Here is a 15711-nt window from a genome sequence, read left to right on the forward strand (position 1 = left end):
CGTGTCAACAAGAGATAAGTCAATGAAGACCAGAGACTCTTGCACTTAAACATAGCAAGTTCATATGGCAAGAAGTAAAATGGTGTAAATTTACTCTATTGAGTCTACAAGCCATGTAGTATTATTAAATTATCACTTTGCTTTACCTGGGCATTAGTAGTAAAAAATGGTGAGTACTGAAATTAAAAACACAAACTCAACATTTTGATAGTTCAGGCTGAGCAGTGAAAGGAAAATAGACCCTCTTCCTCTGAACTTGGAAGTAGGTATTTGCCAGCCGTTGCCCTCCACCACTGAAGGTAAGGTTTATGAGGTATCAAATGTTCTATAGTGTTTCTGTATTCAGGCTGACTTGCAACTTAACATATTGACACCAGTGGAATTTATTTCTCTTAACATTGCAAGCAGTTGAGGGTTTGTTTTTTTTTAATTAGCTATTTGTTTTACTTATGAATTTCTACAGTTTAAATGTTGTTATCACTATCAATTTTCTCTTTTCTTCCCATCACTTGCTATATTGTAGTTTTGTTTTTGCTTTTTGATAGATGTTTTCATTTCAGTTTAAAATTTTTTTAAAAAAGATTTTTTTTATTACTTTTTAACTCATGGAATCTAACACAGTTGTCATTCATTCATTTAGGTATATATTGTCCTACCTGCTTCTGCAGAGAATAGTTTCTAAGACTGGACATCTGACTTGTTTTTTGGTATCAGCTATGTTTATTAATAGTTTGGATTTCATTTAATAATCAAGCAATTTTTATTTCTGTGCTCATACTGTCTTTAACTGTCACAACATCTGATATCAAATTCGCATATGTCAGAAACAATGACCTGTTAGAAAACCGACAAATACTTTTAGAAAAAGCAGCATCATTTTATAGATACCTTAACTAGTGCTTGTCATGTGTATTGTAACATGAAGGCAGTTATCCAACGTTGTTTACTTCAGACTTTTCAATGCCTCAGAATTAATTAGTACAACATTTGAGATAGAACACCATTCCTTCTCCACTTTTGTTCACTTAATCTATAAGTGATTTATAACCATTGATTTTAACAGTCCAATAATGTGAGTCCCACAAGTTTCAGTACTACCAATTAAGGCAAATTCATGCTCATAAACATGCAGTTCTAATTCTTCTTGTTTATCACCTATATTCTTGGCACAGGCATATAGACAATTAAAATTTTCTTCCCTTCAAGCTTCTTAGTGCCTTGATTAATTTTATTCTTGACACCTTGATTTTATGTTAAGTGCTCTCTCCTTTGTTCACCTTTTGCTGTTAACTTAGTATCTCCTTGAGTAATTCATTTAACTTATCTTCTAGTTGGTTATCTTACTGCTAAAGTATATGTCAGTGAGGCTTTTCTCACCAGTAAAGAGGGGTCAGCACATCATAAGACCAAGACTTCCTACTTGATGGGACAGCAGGAGTTTAATAGAGCAAAAATGTAAATTGAAAAATATGATTGTAGTGAATTCTTTACAAGAAAAGCTTGAACATTTAAAGAAAGTAACAAATTCCTAATTCCTATGTATAGCTAATTACACGTGCAAGTATTCTTATAATGCCTGGAGTTCATAGAAACTACTATAGTAGGAAAGAAACAGAAGAGGTGATGTTGTACAGAATGCACTATTAATTCTAAACCAATACAGAATTCTGAAGTTACATTTTCAATACAATCAATTCCATTAACCTTAATCTTCTACAGAAAACAGTTTACCTCCAAGGTATAATGTACAGTGCCTTGAATCAGATGGTTCAGGTCTTCCTTGGAAGATGTTACTATTCCAATTTAAAGAAAAAAAAAATCCTTTAGTTTCCGTAGAAAAAACTAGTTGTCAGTGTCCAGTTTCTATAATGTGAAATGTTTTAGTTGGACGTGTAAGGAACCCATTTATTTTTGTTGATTAGTAAGTATTTATCCTCACATTTAGGTATCCAGTTCAAATATTCACAAATACAAATTTTAGTGTTGATTTGTTAAAATCTTTTGCAATAACTCTGTAAAATGTTCTTTCTTGATAAATTTCTACAGGCATATTTGACCTCTGTGAATTTGAAAACAAATTCATCAAATACTTTTGACTAAATATGCATGGGATGTATTTTACAGTATCCACTCAAGTTATAAACTTTAATAAACTTACAAATAAATTATTTTATTGTCTTGATTGGTATCGTCTTGCTACTTGCCAGGCACCAACTAAGACTTTACTATTAAGAATCAAAAGCCGGGTTTGCTATTCTTCCTTTGGTTGTTTTTCTGCCTTTCCCCACAGATGAACATACCAGCACAGCTGGGGGCAGACTTGAGCTCCCACTGCAGGGCAGAGCTGCAGCCCAGTTTGTACTCCCATTTTCTTGCACATTTGGAAGCACCTTACAACATACAAAATGTCCAGCTTTGGCAGCATTCCAGTAACATCCATGTTGTCACAGCAGTTTTTTGTGTTAACAGGCAGGATTGACTTTCCAGCCATGAGGAAGGCCCATTTGCATTCATAGCTGTATATTGCCTTCTGATGAAACCCGGTGCCAGAACATCCCTGACTGTGCAGCAGTGGAACTTCATTCTGTCACAGGCCCAGCACTCCTATTTTTCCTTTCAAAACAACACAACTTTGAGCAGAAAATACAGGTTAGTGATCAGTTAATATATTAACAGAGCTTTGTAGCAGGTGAAAAATTACTTGTATAAACTGACCTTAGTGGCTACTGTAAAACAGTCTAATTATTGCATTCTTAGAGTGACTGTAATTAATGTAATCTCCAAAGCACTAAGACATTAATATTTCAGGTTGCAGGTTGTCTGTAACATTTGCTGCACAAGCTGGTGGTTTAATGTGCAGGCTCTGCCATAATTCACTGCTAATCTTTCAATACTGTACCTTTAAAGTGCCAGTTCTTAATAAATTGCAGCTGTAAAACCATAGGTTTGAACTTAACTCTTGTTGAAAATTAGCAATTAAAAAGCAGCAGTAGCCTAATACAAAAATTTAAATTTTTAAAAAAAGTAGATACCATCTCTAATGGTAGCAATTATAAACAAGAGCAAGGTATTATTAACCAGGCCTAGATTCTACCTGGTCTTTAACAAAGCTGACATATTGCATTCACTGTTCGATATAGAACTTCAAAATCTTAACCATTGCTCGGTGGAATTTAAAGAAACAGAGAACATAATGTTCTTGTTTCCTATTTGAGTATTATCAAAACTCTGAAGTGTGAAAGTCTTATAAAATGTCATGGCTATTTTTAAATAACCTTTCTTATATTTTCGCAAGGCATGAGGTGTAGGTCACTTGGTTAAATAATCTGTGCTATTAACGTTGAAGTACCTGACACAAGCCAAGCATAGTTCAAAAACTACAAAAGAGATTAACAGAAGGTACTGTATTTGTATTGAAAGGGATTTGAGCTGCAAATTAACCTTATTCCTTGAGTTACACCTAGCCTGCTTAAAGGATCTGAAACTATGAAGCATTTTAATAAAAATCCTTCCTGTAAATATGTTGTTTAAAAGTATAATGAACATAATGGCGCTTGCTTTCAAAAAAGTGCCCTTGGCATTGAAAATCTGAAAGCAAACTAGAATGTAGATTTAAAGGGATGAGAATAATATTACATTGCATTTGTTTATTTGGGTTTTTTGGGTAGTGCATTTTATATCCTGTATGCTACCATTTTTACACTGCTCTATCTAGGCTAGTTAATACATGTTGGAGACTAATAGATATGGAAGTGATGTGCTTTACTACCTAGCTTATTGACAGGTACAATCAAATCCATTACTCTAATTAGTGATTATTGTGAATAAAAAAATTCTTAATATTCAGTTGCATTTTATGGACACTGTTTGCTTAGGCATAAGGATCTGAACAGGTTTAATGTTTCATTGGGCTTACTTTAAGGAAACAAGATTGTTTTTCAGATAATTATAAAAATGTGATTCATTATATTGTGGAAATAATGGACACAAAATTACAGATTCTTACCAGTCTTGTCATTTAGCCATACATATCATAAACCTTTCCTGACTTTCCTGACTCACACTTAAGGGCATTTTTTAAATTTGAAACTTAATATGCACCTTACAACATTTTTGCATTTCTCTTCTGAATGACTATACTTTGTACTCTGGAATTGACTCATTAGAAGGAGGAAGAGCTTCCAAAATGACACTTTAATGCATTTTGTTATGACTCAGTCAGCCTATGATAGCCAGCTTCTTTCTTCCCATCCTCTACAAGGATGGGATATTACAGCAATGGTGACCTCCAGAGAGGACATTGCTTGTTTCCCAAAGTTCAATCACATTCAGAAGTTTGTTCACCTGTTGGTAAATTATTCCCTTCTAGAACTTAGGCTGTCCTATGAAGCCATTAACCACATAAATGCATGTCTGTCATGCATGTATAGCTCAAAGCCTTCTTTGTCTCTTTCTTTAATAAATGAAGTAAATGACATGCTTTCAGATACATTTCTTTCTCAGTGAATGTATATATGTTGTATCCATTCTGGTAGCATTTTAGTGTGCTTTCTGCTACTGTTGACATAGGTGTTTAGAAAAATGTACTATTTCAAAGACCTTAGAGTTTATGCGTTGTTTTCCATCAAGGGTATCAGTAGCCTCTACTTGCAATGCAACATTTTCCAGGAGTTTTTCCCTGTTGTATGTATCTGTCTGTCAGCACCTTTACATATACTCACAGCCATCATCATTCTAAAGATGATGAGACCCAAAGACTTGTTGGCCGACTGGAAGCACAGCTGTGGGATGTTAAAAGCAATTGGTTAATCGGAAACATTATATAAAACATTGAAAAATAGCAAAAAAAACTTCTGAAGAAAGAGGGAGTAACAGAGCAGAGCTTAGCTTAGCTCAGCTTAGTTTAGCTTCACTTCTCTTACCTTCTTTTAGCTTCTCTTTTCTGCATTTAAAGTAAGTCAGATCTACTGCTCAAGCCAGTGTCATGTGGTGTCAGCAGTGGGATGTCTTAAGCACTGCCGGGAGAGTTTTCATAAGCTTTGGAAGCTCTGACAAATAGTCAAAGCTCAATAGGAAAGATCAGCACAAAGCGAAGGGTACCTCGAGAGCAGAGGAGTAGAGGGAGCTGGGGAGAAGGGTAAGGCAATCTTCCATATGTGCATCCATGTTAAATAGATGGGAGCAGATGATTTATCTGTCTATCTGACTATTTAGCTGTCTATCTTTCACACACAAGTGATTCCTTAAGCTAATTGTTCTCACACTTCTGTAGGGATTTTTTATGGCCCTGCTCCATAAAATTTCTTGGTATGAGTTTAGCTTTTGCTATATGGCTAGTCTTATTTTTAAATGTTTAAAGTGAAGCATATGTTAAATGATACTCTTGATGGTTGAGGTTAATTACAGAAAGTAATTATTCAGTATTTATATTCTGAGCAACTGACTTCCCCTATGGAAAGTAATAGCTGTACCAAAGGATCTGTTTTTATATATATATATTTCATCTTTGATGCCAATACAGTTGCAATACAGATAACTTTGACCTAGTGTGACTCATTTATTTTAAATTATTATCATTCTTCCGTTAAAAATGAAAGTAGGGAAAGAAGAAAACTAACAAAAAAAAAAGTAAATGTCACCATCTTCCTTCATTGGTTTTTTTTTTTTCAAATTATTATATTTATTTCTGCCTTCAGAATAGAAATACTTTATTCTGTCAAAAATATACAATGTGTGGAAGGACAGTTGTACAGGAAAGAAACAGCTGGGCAAGGAAGTGAGCTAAGATAAATGAAGAGTGTGTGACAGTTTGAAAATGCAGTGAAAATGTTGAATTCATCCAAATTTATGGTAATTATTGTTTCTGGGCTTGATGTATTGCAATCCATTGAAGAAACTAAGAAAATGCAAAATCTAAGCTGAAATTCTAACAGCTTATATCATGTATTAGAAGATTCAGCCCTGATTGTTTATACTTTCCATTTCAATTTACAATTGCTAAAAGTATCCAATAACTATGTATTATGTATATACTTCTGTTAAGATTTATCCAAAAGCTACTTCAACAAATATAAATAATCAGCATTTTGCAAGTGAACTTTTGAGCCTTTATTAATAGAAGATGTGTGAAAATCATTAGCAAGGGAGGAGATAAATTTATGACTGGGTAACAACCGGTAGCCCAGGAAACTTCACTTGTTTAAGAATGCCAGGGTTAGAAAAGATATGTCCAAAAAATCCTGTCTGTGCTTCCCTCCACCTCCTGCTTCTCTTAAGAAGAAATTATTAAAGCGCTTGCCTACTTTGCCTAGCATAGTTTAAAAACAATTGAAAATCTTTTCTGTCTAATCGTTTGGGGAAAACTAGAAACAAAGGTATTTAAATAGGTATTTAGAGGTATTTTAGGCAAGTAGAAAATAAAATAAAGTAGTTGCTTTACAGAAATTTGAAGGGGAATGGTCAATTAAATAAATACCAGAGAAAGACATGTTGTGGAACCATTATATAGAACACGAAGCAAACCACAAAAAATCATAGATTGGCAAATTTCTTGGGAAATTGGTAATCCATTTCACTGTTGTAATCTACAAAATGCTTTGCTAAATTTGTAATTTACAAAAGTTACTATATTATCAAGTTAAGGTATGAGCATTTAAACTTGGATGAAATCACCATTTTCTTAACCAATTCATGAGAAAGAAGAAAAGCTCTTGAGCAAAGGCAAAAAAAGTCCTCTGTAGCACTGCTGAAGCTTGGATATTTACAGGTACCTGAATTGAATTTTAAAAAGCCTGGTAATGAAAGGTCATATGAAACACTGAACTTCTTTGGATCTCCACTGGTACAGTGATAATTAACAATACATGAAATGGAATATTTGAAACTTACGAATCATCATCCTTAAACCAGGCAATCTCCATTCAAACATAAAAAAGTCAAGAAAGACATTGCCCAGATACGTTGATCTTTTCAAGCATGACAGTTGTGTTGTGAAAAAAAAGCAGTTGTGTTAAATATCTCTGTCACATTTCCCTGTCAAAATGGTTGATAGATGAACTTCAGTATGCTCATTGTCTGCGACTGGTATCTGGATTTGTTTTTTGAGAGAAGGAAATATACACAAGTATGTCCAAATAGAAATCCATTTGTAGCACAGAAACAAGGCAAAACCTCAGAGTTGTGTGAAAGAAACCTTCCCTGACTTTTTTCAAATGAAATTAACAGTGTTGACATTTCAATTATCATCACTGGAAATATGCATGAAATCTTTTAGCTGAAACAAATAGAAAATTTCACACATTTCATAGCTGCTTTTCATAACTACTTTTCATGCCTCCCTACAAGTTTTAGCAGATGCCTCATCAGTGATGTGGTGAGGCTTCCTTTACAATCATAAATGTTAGACGCATTTTTAAAATGGAAGGTCAGAACCTGAATAAAAGGACAGAAGTTGATTTCTGTGTTTCCTAGCAGAAAGTGAATAGCCTCAAAAAGCCATAAGCACATAATTATACCATTTGCACTCTTTTCAGAAGTGTCACAGTCACATATTTTAGGAGCCTGGGAAATGAACTATTCTTTCTTGCTTGAAGTGATTGTACCATTCAAAGTTAAATTTTCTACACAATAAGAAAAGAAGATTTCAAAAAATTAATTATTTAACTTTCTGCTGAATCCACAGTTCTGCAAAATTACCTAAAACCCGCAAATTTTTGGTGTTATTCTCTCAAGAACACTAGCATATGGTTTTTCCAAATCAAAATACACTTATTCAAACTCTACAAGCTTATGTCCCAAAGTGAGTGATTTCCATGTGTTTCATTCCTACAAATTTCTGAGTAGGACAAGTCACGAAACCGAGCTTGTGGGTGCTGAGCTTTGCAAAGGGGAACTACAGAGTTTAAGGACACCCTGGTGCACCTGGTGGATCCACCCTCCTTTGGTGGGCTGTTTGCCATGCTTAAGCAGACTGTTAGTGTCAAGCGGGGTTCCAAAGCAAAATCGGCTTGAATTTCTCAGATGTGTGGAAAGAAGACAGTTCCATGAAATCTTTCACTGGTAGTCCACCAACATTTTTCAAAAGAAAATATGCTCCAGCATTACTTTGTAGAGACTCTTTGATACTACTCTAACATGACGGTAGAAGCTTATTGCTTAGTAACTGTCTTATTTGCTGAGATGTATACTCCCTGTATAAGAAAGAGCCTTGTTCATTGTTAGGTGCCTACATTCAAAAAGAGAAGTCTTGGGCACAGCTGCACATTGAATGTTCATACTTTGTTAAGGGAACTAATAGAAAAATGTAAACAGTTACATGTAAAGTCCAAAAATGTGAAGCTATTTTGTTTTTGCAGCTTGTTCTTGCTCTCTTTGCACTGCAAATTAAAAAAACACTCTGCCTTCTCTTGTAAATAGCCTTCTGGAGGAAGCCGGCTGACTGTGGCTAGCAGCTGGCTAGCCAGCTTAAGTACAAATAGCAAGATATTTATGTATGGAAACATGCTACCTGTAAATGTTAAGTTTCAAGACTCTTTGTGTTTGGCATGGCATGACTTCTTGGGGACAGCCATACTCAAATGTAGATGCTGTCTAATTCTACAGAACCAAGTGCAAATTTGTCCACATACTCACTATTAAATATGCTACCATACCTGTGAAATCAGTAGCAAGTAAAAATCACTTGGCACTAAGGGTGAAAATGAGTAGGCAAATGCTACCTGAGACCTAGTATTTAAACTATTAAACTACCAAAAATTTTCAGCGAAGTGTATCTCATCATTGCCTTTTGGTTCTCACCATAACATAGTAGCAAACCTGCAGGCAGCTACAATTTCTCATAGAGTTCAGCATTCTCGTTCACTTCGCTCATCAAACGTGTTAACTTTCACCTCTTTCATTTCCTTTCAGCCAATAATGTTGAAATTTTCAAATGGAAGAACAGTAAAAATTGTTAATAAACATCAATTTAATTTATTCAAAACCATTGTTTTCCATTTGGAGGGAAAATGTGTCTGTTTTTCTGCTCCTTGCTATCCATATATTCATTCTGTTATAAATATAAAAATTCACATGACATATTGATGTATAAAGTGCACTTTCTGTTTTGTAGGAATAAAGCATAAATTTCATTTGATGTGTAGTCACTAAGGTAACAATATTGTTAGTGATTTAGCTAGCACGGTGCAGCAAAGAAGGATGTAAAAGTTGAAAATCATCTATATGTCAATTACTACTCTGTTTTCAATTTCTAAATGCATAAAAATACGTATATCCTGATCATTATCCTGTTTTTAGCAACTGAAGATAAGAGAACATAACATTAAGATATCACAATGGTTGGTGACTATTTATGGTATGTGCTGAAAAAAAGAATGAATGAAAAACTAAGTCTGAGTGATGGTGATACAAAGGTTTTTTATCTTCTTACTTTTCTTCTCCTTTACCCTGCTTTGTGAAGTACAAGCATCTGAAAAGAGGATTTTAGTTTCATTTGCCAGTTCCCTATGAACTTGTATTTAGTGATGACACAGCTGGTTGATATGGAAATTATTTTAGTTTCTAGAAAACTGAGGCTAATAGGGAATTTGGATTTGGGAATAAGCTATAGGAAATGAAGAATTCTTTAAGTGTTTCTCTTTTTTCTAACACAAATGATAAAAAAAAGTAGAATAAAATATTCAAAAATATGTTAGGCTTTATCTGTAATAGCCCTTAATTCAGGGAGACTTAATACTCTTCCATCTGTTTATTTGGAAGTATTGTCTAAGAAGACAGGGATGTAATACATGGTAATGGGATTCTAGTGATTTAAAGCTTATATAAAAACACACTTCTGTCGATCATTAAAAAACAAAAAATAAAACCCAAAAAACCAGTTATTTTTTGTGAGCAATAGTGTTTGTCCAGGAGTAGAATATGTAAATTATCTTTATAAAGAGTTGCTAGCATCGAGGAAGCTGTGAGTGACTTCCAATTACTTCATTTAATATGGCACACTCTCATATGTTAGATTAGGATCCTCATCTCCTCCAGAGATCATATTTTATAGCATCAGTGTACTAATTAGACTTTCCTTACACTACACTGTTTATTTATTAAAGGTTGAATGAAGATCTCTTAATGTCTGTATGTTGACATAAGGTTTATATTAAAATGCATTATATCAAAAATATTTTAAGGACATTCTAGGCACAGGTCACTTATTAGCATCCTTATCAGCAATCTCATACTGATATCAGAAAATTTAGGACAACAAAAATAGCTAGAGGAAAACTCTGGCTACCTAACATTGTTTATAGTGCAGACAAATGTTAAAACATATTAGCTTCTCTGCCCACAGCCTAAACATGCATTTAATGCAATTTATTCATTGCAGTGTTCCCCTCCACAGGAGCTGCTGAGGGACTTTTACAGATCTTGGTCTGTCACAGTCCCATAAGAGTTTCAGCTCGGTAGTGCAAGTCTTTACACCTTATGCCCACGACTTTTATGCCACGACTTTTACCTTATGCCCATGACTCTCTTCAGACCCAGGACTTATACCTGGTAGTGGTGTGTTCCACTGCTATTTCACTATTTCAACCACCACTCATGAGACTGCACTGGCAAGGAAGCTCCAGGACTAAAGCTAGGTGTTGCAACTTGAGCTAATACTCCCTAGCCGGATCAATAAGAGGTTTACATAACCTACAGGTCACGTGCAGAGGAGAGCCTGTGTTTGTTATCTGCTGTACGTATGGAAGACACTTTTCATAACAGAGCTGGGCAGTACTGCCGGGAATAAACTTCACATAAGGGTCTGGATTTCTAACTAGATGAACCTGTCAGGCACTTTGATACTTGTTTCTCAATAAAACTGTATGTTACTGGGCAATAATAAATGGCTCCCAAATTGGCTCCAGGAAGATTATTACCTGAGAATTGAAATATTCCAGCTATCTGGGCATAATAGATCTAATATTTAAAGCAGTGTAGTTTATATTACCAAATAATTCTTTAGATATTCAGGCATTTGATAAGCATTAATGACATTACTTTGTTATAATGGTTAGATGTTATGATTTGTATTGCATGACTATCTTATAATGTTTAGATTTTGCATTTTATTTTGCATGTCAAGGCATAACAACACAAGAACAGAAAAAGTTAGGGACTATGTCAGGAACATACTGTTTCCTATTTGTCTATTTCTACAGTTGTAAAACTGGATTACTTGGAAAGGAAGAAATGTTAAAACTACTAAAGCACACAGAGAAGATACTCAAGATATTCCCCTGCCTGTACTTGTTCATAAGATAATAGCACTGAAACAGAAACATCCTTTGTTCAGTAAGGAACCAAATATCTTTTTTCTTACTGAGTAAAGCCCATTCTGCCAATAAAAATAATCACAAGCACTGCAGTGGGAGTGCAATCACCAGGAGACTGCACAGCATCTTTCAAGAGTTGTTCCATGTTTGTAGGAATTGAGACCCAAATTCTCTATAGAACCTATAGGGTGAGTTGGAACGAGACATTTCCTGTTTAAAATGCATGAGGAAAAATGCTCCAATTTCTATTTATTTAGGGTTTTCTTTTGTTTGTTTTGGGTTTTCATTTTTATTTCTCGCTTATCTATCTTCTCTGTTCTATTACTGGTTTAGAACAAAAATTTCCTTCAGAATTTATGACCAAAGTTAAACTGGCAAGTCTGCTTACAGAGAGAGAGGAAAATATCTTACTGCTAGCTCCTTGAGTTTAGTGGTCTGATACTGCTTGGTTTTGGATGACTAGTCAAGTTTATGAAGTGTCATTACTTTCTTTCACGCTTTCTGACCCTCTATCAAAATTGTACCTTTCCCTACATCCTGACATTATATCTCCTTAATAGATGAGGTATATTTCTGAGGCATTGTAGAAGGATAATTTAGGAAAGTGTAATTTATTTTCTGGCCTTATGAAGGGAGTATTCTAAGTTATGACAAGTCTACCAGTTCTGGAAGGACTTGTGTAGCTGCAAGAAAAATGAGGTCTATAGTCAGTAGCAAGCATATATTTATACTTAGGAAGCATATATCAGTATTCTGTGTACTAGCTAGTAACCATTTACCTATATTTCTGGAGTCCTTTTCTTTTGGTTTAATTATTACCTATTATTATAGATAGATATTTGGAGGTACCAGCTGAGATCAAGGCTTTGGTGTCAGTCAGCCTCAGCTTAAGGCAATGTGCAAACATTTTAGGATAATGTCTTCCTACTGAAGACAGGGTAAAAATGGCAGTAGATTCAGACTCATAATTTGATGAATGGGGCAGTAGGAAAGGTAGAAATAGCTTTCTAGCTTCTCTCTGTTCTGATCACACTGCAAATACACTGACCCCCTTATCTATAAAGTGATAACAATTCCTCTAACTGTACAGTGTATTTTTATAATTTACACATGAGAGATTGTGTTGATCACTACAGTGCCTCACTTAGAACTATGAACAGTAACAACATGCTTAATTGTCAGACTCTGAAGTATGCTTTTCAATTGGCATATGAATCTTTTTATAACAAAAAAAAGTAAATGTTTTCAGATGTGACAAACCTGTAGATATAATGCTATTGAAATTCCACATGGGTTAATAAACAAGCGATGGTGCCTGCATTTACAGTGCTACCCAAGCACTCACAAAGTTCCTGATTCTGGGAGCTGCCAAACCCAGTAGCCCAACAGAGGTGAGGCAGCTACAGCTCTATGTCCTTAAATCCAGCTATTAGCATTGCTGAGCATATATTCCCAGTAGGCACACATGTACACATATGCATAATACATATATGCGTAGGTACATGGCCAGTCACACAGAGAAACACACAGAAAACAAAAATACTGCTCTCACGCAAGTACAGATGTCAACAGCCTCATCCTATTCTCCTCTCTGGCTGATCAGGGTGGAAGTCTGTAAGTAGAAAAAATATACATTAGTATACATATATTCAGTACGGATCTCTTCAGTATCTGACCAAGACAGTCTACCCAGCAACTGCCCATTGGATCCCCACTGTGCCAACACACAGAAAACAAAAACACTGCTCTCACGCAAGTACAGATGTCAACAGCCTCATCCTATTCTCCTCTCTGGCTGATCAGGGTGGAAGTCTGTAAGTAGAAAAAATATACATTAGTATACATATATTCAGTACGGATCTCTTCAGTATCTGACCAAGACAGTCTACCCAGCAACTGCCCATTGGATCCCCACTGTGCCCAGCAGCTGGTCCCTGCGCATGGGAGGCACTCACACACACACTCACACACACTATGGATCCCACTGGTGACTGGCCTTATACACCCAGTCTAACCAGTAGCTGGCCCTTGGATTCCCTGGTCTCCCAGTGGCCTCATGCACAAAGATACGCATGCAGGAGAGGTCTCTCTGCCAGCTGGTCCTGCCCAATGGCCTTGCCAGTAGCCTACCACAAGTCCCTGTGACTGCTCCAGCTGCTGGCTTGGACCCCTGATCTCTCCAGTTGCCATCTCTCAGACCCCCCTGGTGTCTCCAGTACCCAGCCCAGACTTATGGCCACTTTGACATTGGCTCCTCAGCCTCCCATCCTACTTGCCATCTCATTTGGCTTCATGTTCACTAGCAGTATCACACTGACATGCATACCCATACAATACACACGCACTCCGGTCTCTCCAGCTGCTGCCACCACAGACACACATACCTCTGTGGTGTCTCTCTCTGGTTCATCTGGAGATGAACCTCTTAATCACAGAGTCTAATGCCTGCTTTTTCAGGGAAGGTCTGAGCTGTGATAAACTATATATAAAACTGATGCAATGTTTCCTACAATATACTTTCATTATGGAATTGAATAAAAAGCCAAAAAGGGTCAAGTAAATTTATGGCATGTGAATATAGAAATAATACTCATATTTTCAATTCAAATAAAATTTTAGCTGTCCCTAAATGGAATTGTTGACATTTATGAAGTGTTAAAAAATGTAGGAAAAAATTCTGTTTTGTTGTTCCAGAAATGCTAAAGTCCCCATTATTTACAGTCATCAAGAGTACTGGAAACTTAGTCTGCTTTTTCAAACAGCATCTAAACAACACAATTGATACAATGTGTATTAATTACATTTAAAGTCAAATTATGATCAAGGACCATGAGATAGCTTTTCTTTCAGTGTCAAATATCAGCTGATATCCTTTGTCTACCTCTTTCCAGCACTTGCAAATAATGCCATTTTCTGATTACTATGTATAAAACTGACAGTCTGAGCATTTGCTGCTTTCTGGTATACATGTGTATTTAAAGAAATACGTCTTTTTTAAATGTGTTTGCTCAATCACAGGTACTACATGCTCCATAATTTTCCTCTTATATTTTAGAGGATTTTAAAATGCAGTTTAACACATTCTGTGGCTCTGCATCTATTTTTCATTTTAGTTATTCTTAAATCAAAAGCATAGTTCCCTGGCCACAGGAGCAGGAGCTTGCCTAGGTGGATTTAAACCACCTTTGAATTATTTTTTTGCTCTGTCCTGCGATTGTGCCACTCTGCCTAGCTTACGTCCACTTATTAGTGGCCACAGTGGAAGCACATAGTTGTGTACTCCTATGAGTTGGACAGAGCCTGCCTTCCCTATGTATGGTATTAGTATGAAATGAATAAACTGTAGTACGATATGTACTTTTTTTGAGTTATTCAAAGCCTGAAGTACTTCTGTTAAAATACCAGTATTTTTATCATTCTAATTTTAAGGCAAATATTTGTGTTTTTAAAAAATATTAATATTTTAAAAAAACCCAAACACATTAAAGAATGTTAGAAATTGTCCCATCAAAGACTTATCCATAGTTAGAAAGTAACACAAACTTTTAATGAAATATTGATAACTCTCAAAGCTACTGAAATGCTGAAAAGCTATTGCACAAAAGCAATATATCAGAAGAAAAATAATTTTTAAAAACCCTGTATTTGCAAAGCCAAAGGCCTTTTTCATTCAAAAAATATAGCAAATATTTTTTAAAGTAGCATTAATTTTTTAAACCTTGCAGAGCTAATAAGATTTATTTTTTACCAGTTTAATAACATTCTCTAATTCTCTCCCATTATATCTAATTTTGATACAAAATGAATTTGACTGCTTTCCTATTACATTACTTCAGCAGCTAAAATAGACTGAAGTAAATTTCAGCTTTATTTTGGAATTACATTATGAATAGGCTTTAAATTGTAGAGGGACAAATCTAGTACATTTATAGATTTCTTTTTTGGATTTTATAGACTTCAGAAAAGACTTCTGTCTTTTAATTTTGGATTCATGTCTTAAATTTTGGAAATAAACCTATTATCATAGAAGATATACACCTGTGTCCCTTGATCCTCAAAGATGTCCCAAGGATCCACCCCTATAGTGTACATCACAGAAAGCAACATTATGAACATATACCACCTAGGTTGCTCAGGAAGGTCATTGAAGAAATAATGAAGATGCTCTGAGATAATCACTACAGGGTTATAGAATCATAGAATCACAGAATCATTTAGGTTGGGAAAGACCTTTAAGATCACTGAGTCCAACCGTAAACCTAACACTGCCAAGTCAACCACTAAATCATGTCCCTAAACACCACATCTATACATATTTTAAATATCTCCAGGGATGGTGCCTCAACCACTTCCCTGGGCAGCCTGTTCCAATGCTTGACAACCCTTTCAGTGAATAAATTTT

Source organism: Aptenodytes forsteri, unplaced genomic scaffold, assembly GCF_000699145.1.
Source record: "Aptenodytes forsteri isolate BGI_AS27 unplaced genomic scaffold, ASM69914v1 Scaffold69, whole genome shotgun sequence".
NCBI classification, from domain to species: domain Eukaryota; kingdom Metazoa; phylum Chordata; class Aves; order Sphenisciformes; family Spheniscidae; genus Aptenodytes; species Aptenodytes forsteri.